Here is a 12,678-nt window from a genome sequence, read left to right as displayed (position 1 = left end):
TAATTACTAAGTTAAATTTTTTAACGCAAGGTGTTGTAAGAGAACAATTACATGGCATAAAAGTTTAAAATACTATGTATTCCTGAATGAATAATTAAGGGGCAAATATGTCTTTTGGGTGTTCTTAAATGAATAATTGAGGGATAAAAGTGTTATTTAACCCTTCCTATATTTGCTAGTCAGCTTCTCGCAAATACCATCCTGCCCAGTACCCACCAATTCTACATTTAGGTCCTATTTGGTAGCTAGGACAAACAATATCATCTTATTGCACGAACTAACATCATGTTAGCATAGTGATGGCTTGCCGTTTGTCAAAATTATACCTAGGTTTTACAAAAAAAAAACTTTATTATCAAGAGATTTTGTAAAAATCCGTAAAATATTTTTAGGTTTCAAATTTTGTACATGTACAATTAGGCAAAGGACACTTATAACTAAACAATGAACATTTACAATTGGATAGTAATTATTTATAACTTATAAAAGAAAATGATAACTTGTAATAATAAGTTATAAATGTTCATTGCCTAGTTATAAATACCATTTATCAAATTATAAATGAGTAAGATTTTAAATTTAGGAGTATTTTGTGAATTTCATGAGTCCTTTTAATAAGACTTTTTTTTTTTTTGTAGAATCTAGGTGTAATTTTCCCTTGTGCTTTTCATAGGTATTTGCTTATACTTTGTTTTTTTTTTAATTAATAAACTTACAGGCATGTCTCATGCTTACTTCATTGGTTATAATTACTAATAATATAAACATTTTTAATTAATATAAATAAACAAAGAATGTAGTTCAAAGTCAGTCATTTCTATTCGATCTCATCACTATTTATAAGTAATTGGCGTACTAAAATATATACATATATATAATGATTGATCATTATATATTCTTATGATTATTTATTTAAAAACATGAGATATGTTATATGAAAATTTTCTTGTTCTTGTTTCTTTTCAATTTTTCTTTATTTCATTTCATCTATCCAATGAACTTTTTTATGCCCCATTTGATAGCATGAAATTGGAAAAAAGAAAATGGAAGTGGAATTTAACTTGGGCTAAAGTACAAGTATGTCTAAGATATTTTTAAAAAGACACAATTAATATCCTAACGTTTTTAAAGGCACAATATTGTCCTGGCATTTTTCAAAATCGGACAATTTTGCTGTAACTTGATGATTTGATTGCTTTGATCGTTAACTTTCAATTTTGACCATTAAATACCTTGCTGGCAAGCCACATAAAGCTCCATGTGAAAAAGAACTTAGGAAAAATTACATTCAAGAAATTTATGATTGAAGTGTCTAATAAATTTTACAAAATACTCTCAAAACCCAAATCTTTTATATTAACAACTTGATTAAGGATATTGACAACTGGACAACTATCATTTACAATTTATTATTACAAGTTATCATTTTCTTTGCAAGTTGTAAATGATTGTTGTTCAATTATTAATGTCTTTAATTAAGTTGTCAATGCACAGGATTTGAGATGTGAAAATATTTTATAAAATTTATGAGACTTCTTGATAATAAACTTCCTTTCATAAAACCTAAATATAATGTTTTCAAAAATTTACCTCCTTATGGAGGGGCTTAATTTCCTTCTTTCTACCAATCCCTTGTTCTACCAACCTCTTACCTTTCCCATTACTGCATCTCAATTTCAATGGTTGTGATGTAACATATTATAAAATTATTCTGATAATGTGAAATAATAAATAAATTTAAATTGTTAAAATTTTATTGTGACAATCCAGAACTATATTAAAAACTATTTTTTAAATAATTTTTTTATATTTTTTCCACTGTAACTATGAACTACTTAGATCAAATTTTAATAGTTTAAATTTATTTATCTATTATTTAATATTATAATAATTTTATAATATGTTAGATTTCAACTATTAAAGTTGAGATCCAAGGATGGGAAAGTTAAGAAGAGAGAAGGAGAAGGGAAAGCCAATTCTAAAAAACATGTCATTTTCTTAAAAATCCTTTCCCATCCCAAAAGAAGCATTAGAGAATTGATTTTTTTTTCCCTCAAGAACTTAAAGTCTTGAAAGCAAGTTTAATTAATTTTAGAGAGACAATACGCTTCGGCATTATTACATGTTTATCATTTTTATATTTTTACTTTATAAAATTATATTAACTCGCTTATAAATTTAAACTCAATTAAACTCATGAGTTGGCTCTCTAAATTTGTCAAGTTTACCTTTTTAGTTTATAAAATTATACCAATTTATTTGTAAACCTGATGAGTAAGATATGGATATATTATGTAAAACTTGATTTACAAAAGTAGTGGGATCCGGTTCAATAAAAAATAAAACTAAAAAAAAAACTAACATTAATGAAAAAGAAAACAAAAATACCAAAAATAAGTTGCTATATTTTAAAACTTTTTATGTGGAATATAATAATACATGAATGTAGATAGATTTAATTTTAATGACTTATATTTGAAATATATTTAAATTAAATTATGATCATATTTTATATGTTAACTATTTAATTTATTAATAGAGGTAAACTTTAATAAATTTATAATTTGAGTTTACATTTTAAATTTACATCTCAATCATAAATTTATTTAAAATTGCGGGTTTAAAATACTCCGCTGAACAAACCATTATTTGGTGTAATGATTTATATGCGACATTGTTTCCACAATACTCTAGAAATGTGCCAAATTATACTTAATTATACGTACGAGAATGTTGGCTATATACAATGATGAGACGACCCAAAAGAAAATAAAAATAGAAATAAAAACAAAAGCTGAAAAGAAAAAGAAAAAGGAAAGGACAAATTGATGGGAACAATGATGGAGGGTGTTTGGAGATGATTGCAACAAGACAATGAAATTTTGTAAATGAAAGATTTTGGGGTCAGAATAAGTCTGGTACGTGAAAACAAAATGTAAATTTCCACGAAATTCATGTGAACCTTAGTACTGTAAAAAATTCCAAAACATCGGACAACCGATTTTAAATCTTTTTGTTTCCTTTTTTAATATGGAGGACACTTGGTTGGTTGAAATGTCACCATATCTTTGAAAGTGTTACACCCTAATCATACTTTGTTACTCCGCAAACAAAGGCAATCAATCCTAAATTCTAGAAGCACTAACAACTTAATGTAAATAAAGTTATTTAAATTATATTTTATTAAAATTTGGTATTCCATCTTCTAGAAACCATATTTGCTTCTCTTTTCTTCTCTATTTTAATTATACAAAAATATTATCTTGTTTTGAATCACTGTTGGACACTAAATATAAACATTCTTTTTAATAAATATTCAAACTTTAATTTATCATATTAAAAAGAATTAGCCTCTTCTATTAAACCTAATTTCCGTTGGCATCTGCTTTTCAGAGGAATTAAAGTCATCCTCAGTGTCTGAAACTACAAAAGCTCAGGAGTTACTTTTTGTATACGAAGTTGGAAAATTGTTTGAAAGCAAAGGAAATTGAGTCCTCAACCTTCTACAAGTGAAGAGAAATTGGTGTCATTAGACCATAAAAATGCTATTGATCTTGGGATTTATGGATATGTTGAAAAGAATTATTTTTCTTAATGAATTGGCATGGGAGAAAGTTAAAAAATAATAATATCTGAAATGAAATTTTTGAGAGCTCAAAATTATGTTTGATGTGTTAAAAAAAATTATATATATATATGGAATCCTCATGCTGAATTTGTGTGATATGTACATTAAATTTATGGAAAGAATAAATGCTTAATATATAAAAAGACAATATTATGCTTGGAAAATAAATATGATTGAAAATTAAATGAGATGTGGGACTTTTTGCTTGTACTTGCTTGGTTTTGATAAGTTGGGAGATGTCAAAAATCGTTACTGAACGATGTGTTTATGACTTGAAAATGCTAATGTAGATTATAATAGGCTTAGAATGATTATTAGAAATTTATATATATATATATATATATATATGAGAATGATAATTGGAACAAAAATATAAAAAACATATACATCGCACTCGTGACTCCTAGCATGAACATTTTTAACCCGAAGTAAAACCAAGACAATTTGCTAGTAAGATTGGATGAATAAATTAAATAATAACACAAACTTACGATATAATTAATTAATCTGAACCAATTATGCTTATTTTTTTTTATCCACAATAGAAGTTAATTCAGTTAATAAGGATTTGAGTTATAATTTATAAAGTTGTAAAATCAATGGGCCTGTTTGTTTCAACTTATTTTATGAAAAAGTCACTTATTTTTTTTAAAAAATCTATTTTAGAAGTTCATATGATGTTTGTTTAAAATTTTAAAAATAATTAGAATTTAAAAAAAAGTAGATTTTTGATTATTTTAAGAAATTACTTTGAGTAGCATCTGAAAATAATCAAATACAATAAATAGGAGAGAATGTTTTAAAGAGACAGAATACGTGAAGAAATTATAAAATTATAAAATAATATTATAATAAATTATTTTTGTAAAACAAAAATTAAAAAAAATATCATAAAATTTAAAAATAACTAACTAATAATTATTTTTTATTATCATATCCAAACATAAAATAATATTTGCTTTTTATAAAATCTCTACAAAATAAATTTATATTTTAAAAAATCTCTAAAGTATGTAAAAATTATTTATTTTTAATTTTAAATAAATGGATCTCAAATTCTGCTATTTGTCGATGTGAGGATATTATTAGTGACTAGTCAATATCTAAGCACTGTTTGAGTTTAAAAGCATATTTTATGATTCAACTTACCCAAACTTTTTTTTTAATAAAAAAATATGGTCATTTCCTCCTATATATATTTGTGTGAATAGATGCCAAACAGTGTAAGGTACGTTAGAGATAAGCATTTTGATAGTCGTCCCTTCAATCAAGAGGATAAGCTTCATGTTTGAGATATCCTTATCTTTGATTAAAGTGTTGAATAAACACGTTTTTACATGTGTCCCATTTTTGACGGGTCCATATCTCATATCCTTAGATTCCTCGAAATCCAAATGATTAATTTCAAACTCCATTATCATAAGAGTTTCCGGTTTTGAGGTTTCTCCAATTTTAATGATTTTGATGTATTAATCTTCTGATGAAAATATATGGCTTCAATTACAATTTTCCCTTAAATTATACATAATCAAAATCCTTAAATTTATTTTTAACACAACATTTTTCTTTAATATTTAAAAATGACACATTAGGACCCTTGCAATCAACAAATATTCACTTTGATCATTAATTAATTAAAAAGTTATAAAAAAATGCTTCAAAAATTACAAAAAAACTTTAAAAATTACAAAAAAAATGTAAATTTTTTATATGATACTTATTTTTATTTTTTTTTGACAATTTTCTAAAAATTTTATAGTAATTTTTTGTAATTTAGTTAATTAATCTACAAAGTTAATTTTTATTAATTGTAATGGTAACAGTATATTGTTTTTAAATGTTGAAGGAGAATATCACATCAAAAATAAATTAAGTATCTCATACATTCATAAAGCTATAATTTAAGGATAAAATTACCTATAACTCATGTGTTAATACAGACATATATAAAAGTCATCTAAATCTATGATCCGTAAGTTCAGTGACAAATCCAAAAGTTAATTTGTGAGGGCCAAAATGTAAGAATGAAATATAAAAATGTTGGAAAACGAAATGGGCAATTTGAAATAAATTATCAAGTTTTTAAATCTCATTATTGAAAATATGAAGACAAAAAGCAGTTATATTGTGAAGTAAATTACTTATAATCACGAAACACGAGTTCTCAAATCAATTCAATTTTAAAAAAAAATAAAATTCAAACGTAAAAAACTGAGACAATTGACTTAAAGCTCTGTGCTCTATCTAAATCATTTTCTTTCTGAACATTGCTGCTCTCTCACCTTTTGCTAATTATGGTCTTTGTTTGATTCATTATCTTTAGAAGTCTTCGAAGAAATCAAATGTAGAAACACTGAAAAGCAGAAAAACTATATATATATATATATATATATATATATGTATGTATGTATGTATGTATGTATATTCATACATGTTGCTAGCTAGCCATATGAGCTTTTTCGTGTTCTGTGGCTAAAGTACTGAAGAGCGATACACTTCTTCCGATTTAAAGTATAAATAGTTTTTTTTAAAAAAATTGTATATTAATAAAATTGTTATTTTTATAAAAGTATATATTATTTCTCTTTTAACTTTAATCTCAACTATTAATGTAATTCATAATGAATTAAAAATATATTTATACAAATATCTAGTTAATAAATATAAAGGGCATAATGAAAAAAAAATTGTTTAGATTTTAAATTAATATTAATTAAAAAAATGATTATATTTTAGACAGGAAAGAGAATAGCCTTGGACTAGTCAAACTTCACCACGACGCAATCATAACAACTAGCTAGTGTTATATTATAGAATTTCATCTTTTTCAAAAGCCATGTTTAAGTAAGTTGATAATTTTTTTATAATAAAAAAAGTCATCAACACAGTGGTGTGACCAACAACTAACTAATTTATAAGGTTGTATAAAAGATTAGACGGTACTAAATTTTAACTTAATTTAAAATTTGATCTCTTTCATAAAAAGTATTAAGTTAAACAACTTGTAATTTAATTTTATCCAATGATAACTTAAAGATTAATAGGACAGGATTGAGTCCATAGGATTGAAAAACTGATCTTGTTAGTCAAATACTTACTTAACTTTTGTTTTTCTCTATGAGAGCCAATAATTCATTTCAATATAATAAATTCAAATAAGATAATAAAAACATTTACAATAGTAATAAATCTATAATAATTTTCAAAAAAATATATTTGTATTATAGTTCAAATGATTTATAATTTTAACAAAAACAACACTCAACAAACTTCAACAACACTATATTACAACAAAAATTTTAAAAAAACTCAACAAATTTTCATACAATTATCATTTTAGCGTCAATTACACTTGAAGTATTTGTCATAAATACATTATAAAAATATTAAATAAATTAATAGGATTGGAGCAGATTAAGTAGTTTAGATACCTAAGCTCTTGTTCAGTCCAATTCAAAAAAATGGTCTGATCTTTTTAATCTTTTTGATCCTGAAGGGCTAGTGTTTATATAGACCAAATAGGACCGAACCATCTCGAGTTGGATTGGGTTAAACAAGACTAGAGGACTTTTGCAAAACCCTATTAATTTATATTAAAAATTAGGATGTCCTTCAACTTTAAGGGGTTATCATCAAGAATTACTGGCCATTAATGATTTGGCAAAAATATATCTCAAATATAATTAGGATATATTTTTAAAAATTATTTAAATATATCAATGGTCTCTATGTTGTGTTGATTCACTTGGTGAGCAAGTTTGTTTGCATGTCTATTTTATTTTTTAATTTTAAAATGTAATTCAAGGTGATAATCTAACTTTTCATGATAAGATTTATAATTTTTTTAATAATGTAAAATAGAGTGTGATTCTGTGAATGCTCTTTATGTATAACATTGATTGTTTTAAAGAAAATTTTTAAAAAAGAAAAAAGACAAGAGTTATTTGTTTCTCGTTCCAACATTGCTAGATTAAGGTCTTCCAAAATGTCGAAGTGGATCCAGAAATAATTATATGAGGGCCAAAGTGAAAAACTACATAATATTGGGTGGAAATTAATTTTAGCATTTATTAAAAGTAAAAACAAAGTATATAAAAAAAAAAATTGGTGACATGCCCTGCTTGCCCCCTCAAATCTGTCCTTGGCCACAATACTCAGTTGAATTCCAAAATATTTTATGAAACCTTTTCTCCACTATGTAAGTTAGTAATTAGATTATATTGTCTCATGACATAATTTATATATTACTTCCATTCCATTTCAAATATAAGATGTATTTTAAAAGTGATCTCACATTTCAATATATATTAGGTAATTTATGGATTTCTAAGAGCAACTAATGTCTTTTTTTAATTAAAATGCCACTAAGAGTACATTAAAATTACTAATATCCTTTCATTAATAATATAATTCATGTCAATGCATATAAAAAAAAGGTAAAGTTGAAAAAAATTGAAATTTGAACTACTTGACTTTTCTTTTTTTAAAAAAAGACTATTTTTCTTTTGTATCATTTACTTTCAATATTTTACATCCTTTGAATCAAGTAAAAAATATTTTGGCTTAAAAAATTACTATACATATACATATACATATATATATATATATATATAGTATTTTAATAATTTAAATAAATTATAAAGAGCATATTTATAGTAAAAAACCATATTAACATGTTTAGTATAATTTCTTGGAATAAAAAAAATTATGATCAATCTATTTATATTACTAAAATTTTAGTCCTAATATAATTATTATTTTTAAAAAATATTAATTTTTTTTGCCTTTGTGTCTTGCCTGTCATTGTGTGTTAATGAATTTAGATTTAATGACTTTACTTAATATAAACATTGAGTGCAAGAAGCATATAAATCATTAAAATTCAGATTAATAATTCTGAATTCACACTTCATTTAAAATTAATGAATGAATAAATTTATTTAAATAATTGATATGAATTTTAATAATTTAAATATTACAAATAATTGTATTACATATAGTAAAAGAATTTAAGTTCATGTATAAATAGCTATAAGGGAAGGATTGAATGTCTCGAGGGGAATCCTTTTGGTTCCAATCTCCAAACATTTTCCAGGCAAAAAAACATCACCTAACCTTTTATATATATATATATATGTATGTATGTATGTATTCAAATGCCTTCCCCATATAATTATTAATTTTTAGCTTTAATTATCAGTTTTGAGATAATTTAAACTATTATCATTTTTTACTTTTGGCAGAAAATCCAAGCAACCCTATCTTTCATCCTTATCTTGGTTGAAGTGTTTAATAAAGTGTAAACACGTATACATGTGTCAGATTTTACACGGGTTCCAAATCTCATATCCTCAGATTCCCCAAATAATTAGATTTCAAACTCATTATCATAAGAGTTTCCTGTTTTGAGGTTTCTCCAATTTTAATGATTTTGATTTATTTATTGTAATAATATTGTGAAGAAAATATACAGGTTTAATTACAATTTTGCCTTTAATAGGAGGTTTCGAACTCTAAATTTATTTTTAATATAATATTTTCTTTCAATAATTTAAAACGGTACAATTTTATGTCATTTTATGTTCATTTTTTGTAATTTTCTTATCAACTAATTATTAAAATTATTTTTTATTATGGTAGGGGCAACTCTATATTGTTTTTCAATATTAAAAGAGAATAATATATCAAAAATAAATTCAAAATTCTAGACATTTTTAAATTAATACTTTCTTCATTTTAAATTATAAGATATTTTTAGAAAATATCACATACCAATAAATCTTATTAAATATATTTAATAATTTTATCTTTTCAAGACAAAAATATAAATTTTTAAAGATACCCATCATTTAATAAATTAAAAAGAAAAGGGATATAAATTAATTATAGAAAAAAATAATATTAAAATTGTGCATTTAATGAAATTTTAATGTATCTAAAGTATTTTATATTTTAAAATGAAAATTTTTTTTAAAAGTTTTATATAATTTGTGATGGAAGGAGCAGTTTAAGACGGTGAAATTGTCTTTTCAAACTTGATGAATTTTTAATATATAAATGTTGGAGTAGTACGAAATGGGAGATTGACATAAATTATTAAGTTTTTAAATCACATTATTGAAGATATGAAGACGAAAAGCAGTTATATTGTGAAGTAAATTATTTACAATCATGAAACACGAGTTAACTCAACTCAATTCAATTTTTTTTTAAAAAAATTGCAATTCAAGCGTAAAAAACTAAGACAATTGGCTTAAAGCTCTCTGATCTATCTAAATCATTTTCTTTCTGAAAATTGCTGCTTTCTCACCTTTGCTAATTATTGTCTTTGTTTGATTCATTATCTTAAGCAGCCTTCGAAGAAATCAAGTGTGGAAACACTGAAAGCAAAAGAAACTATATATATATATATATATATAACAGTACTAGTTTGCTTTTGAGAATTCCAATGTTTCTTTAAGAATGAGCTTTTTCGTGTTTTGTGGCTGGAGTACTAAAGAGTGATATACTTCTTCCAATTTAAAATATAAATACTTTTTTTAAAAATTAAATATTAATAAAATTATTATTTTTTAAAATATATCTTTTCTTTTTAATCTCTAATCTCAATTATTAATGTATTTTATGGTGAGTGAGAGATATATCTATATAAATATTTAGTTAATAAATAGAAGGAATAAAATGAAAAAATTGTATATACTCAATTATTTTATTTTAAATTAAAATTAATTAAAAAATATTTATATTTTAAATCGGAGACAATAGCCTTGGACTAGTCAAACTTTGCCGGGACACAATCATAACAACTGGTCATATATTATAGAATTTCATTTTTAAAAAGCCATGTTTAGGTAAGTTGGTAATTTTCTTTTTAATAATAAAAAAAGTCATCAACACAGTGGTGTGAGTGTGACCAACAACTAGCTAATTTACATTAAATATCAGGATGTCCTTCAACTTAATTGGGGGTTGTTGTTAAGAGATGTATTTGATTGGCTTGGTAAACAAGTTAGTTCACATGTTTATTCTTTTTTAATTTAAAAACACAGTTCAAGATGAAAATTCAATTTTTGATTATAAGATTTATAATCTTCTTAATGATATGAAATAGAGAGTGATCCTGTGAATGCTCATTATGTATAAGAATGATTTTTTAAAAAAATTTAAAAAAATATAATTTTTAGTCTCTACACTTTATTTATATTTTGTTATAATTCTCTATTTTTTTTTCAGTATTTTACATTCCTACGCTTTACTTGTGTTTTGTTATATGTCCATATGCTTTTTTTTTTTTTAATATTCTAAGTTTCTACACTTTCATTTTCTAGTATTTTAAATCCCTCCAAGGTAATTTATGAATTTTTAAGAGTAATTAATGTCTTTTTTTAATTAAAATGCCACTAAGAGTGTATTAAAATGACTTATGTCCTTTCATTAATCATATAATTCATTTCCATGCATTTAAAAATAAAGATAAAGTTGAAAAAAAAAATTTAAAATCCTAACTACTTGACTATTTTTCTTAATAATTACGCGTTAGATAAAAATGGATGATGTATTGTGTTTGACATTGATTAGCCGCGCATTATTTAATTCAATTGATCAAATCCATACATTTCGTCAACTGCATTCTTATTAATTAGATCAATTTTTACTTAAATTTTTTTTTAATATTTAAAAAGAGTTTGACTGAATCACATCTTGAGATCTAGTTTATTTAGGCCTTATATTTAAAAATGTATATATGTATGTTACCTTTACACCTCTCACCTCAAAAAAAAAAATTATACGTGCGGCATGTAAATTTTATAACGTTATATTTTTTATTCTTGATATTTGGCTAAAAAATATCTTAGCTTGAAAACTTATTAAATATATAATATTTTAATTATCTATATAAGATATAAAGAGCATATTTATAACAAAATCATATCAACATATTCAATATAATTTTTAAAATAAAAAATTGATGATCAATATATTTATATTATTATAAATTTTAAAAAATATTAATTTTTTCTTGCTTAGGGTCTTAGCTCTACCATTATATATGTATGTATGTATATATGTATGTATGTATGTATGTATGTATGTATCATTGCCTATAAGAGAAGGATTACATTTCTCACCGGCAATAATCCTTTTGGTTCCAATCTTCTAACATTTTTCAGGCAAAAAAAAAAAAAACATCACCTAACATTTTTTTTAAATATTCAAATGCCTTCCATAGATAACTATTAATTTTTAGCTGTAATTATCAGTTTTGAGATAATTTAAACTATTACCATTTTTCTTTTTGGTAGAAAAGCCAAACAACTCTATCTTTCATCTTTATATCATAATTGAATTTGGTAGGATAATTATTCATACCAAATTTCAAAAGCAAATGAATGCTGTTTAAAATATAATATCAAGTTTGAATTTGATGCTCATCTAAAGAATAAAAACAATATATATACCATCCTCAAGTTTGAGTTTGAGCCATCTACGTTTCATTTGAACAGTGCGAAATTTTAATATTAATTTTAAATTATATTTTTAATTAATTAATTCTATTTTATATTTTTGTTCTATTAAAAAATTAAAATTAGAAAGTAATAAAATCATAAACTCAAATAAAATTAAAATATGAACTATCATAATTTTGTTTTTCATAATTTAAATGAAGGATAAGAACAAGATCCAACCTGTCGCTGACACGACTAGGACAACGCTTAAAGGATAAAAAACGTACACGTTTTCCAATCACAACCAGATGAGAAAACTTAGCTTTTTTTTTTCATGGGAAAATTATTGCTATAAAAAACAGTATTTATTAAAAAAAATTTTAAAAATAGTAATTATTTAGAAGGACTAAATATCAAAATATAAATTTTAAAATAAAAAATTTCCTCCAATCAAATCTCTTATATTTTTTCTAACCACATATCAAATTGAATATAATAGTTAAATAAACAAATAAATGTTTTTAAATTATATTGTTTAATTTTTTTTAAAAGAATGATTTTAAAATTATATTCAATTAATGATTTAAAAAGTAATTATTCTTT

Source organism: Prosopis cineraria, unplaced genomic scaffold (genome assembly GCF_029017545.1).
Source record: "Prosopis cineraria cultivar Desert tree isolate PC_DT_omini unplaced genomic scaffold, ASM2901754v1 PC14, whole genome shotgun sequence".
Taxonomy (NCBI): domain Eukaryota; kingdom Viridiplantae; phylum Streptophyta; class Magnoliopsida; order Fabales; family Fabaceae; genus Prosopis; species Prosopis cineraria.
Note: the sequence above shows the minus strand (reverse complement) of the source record.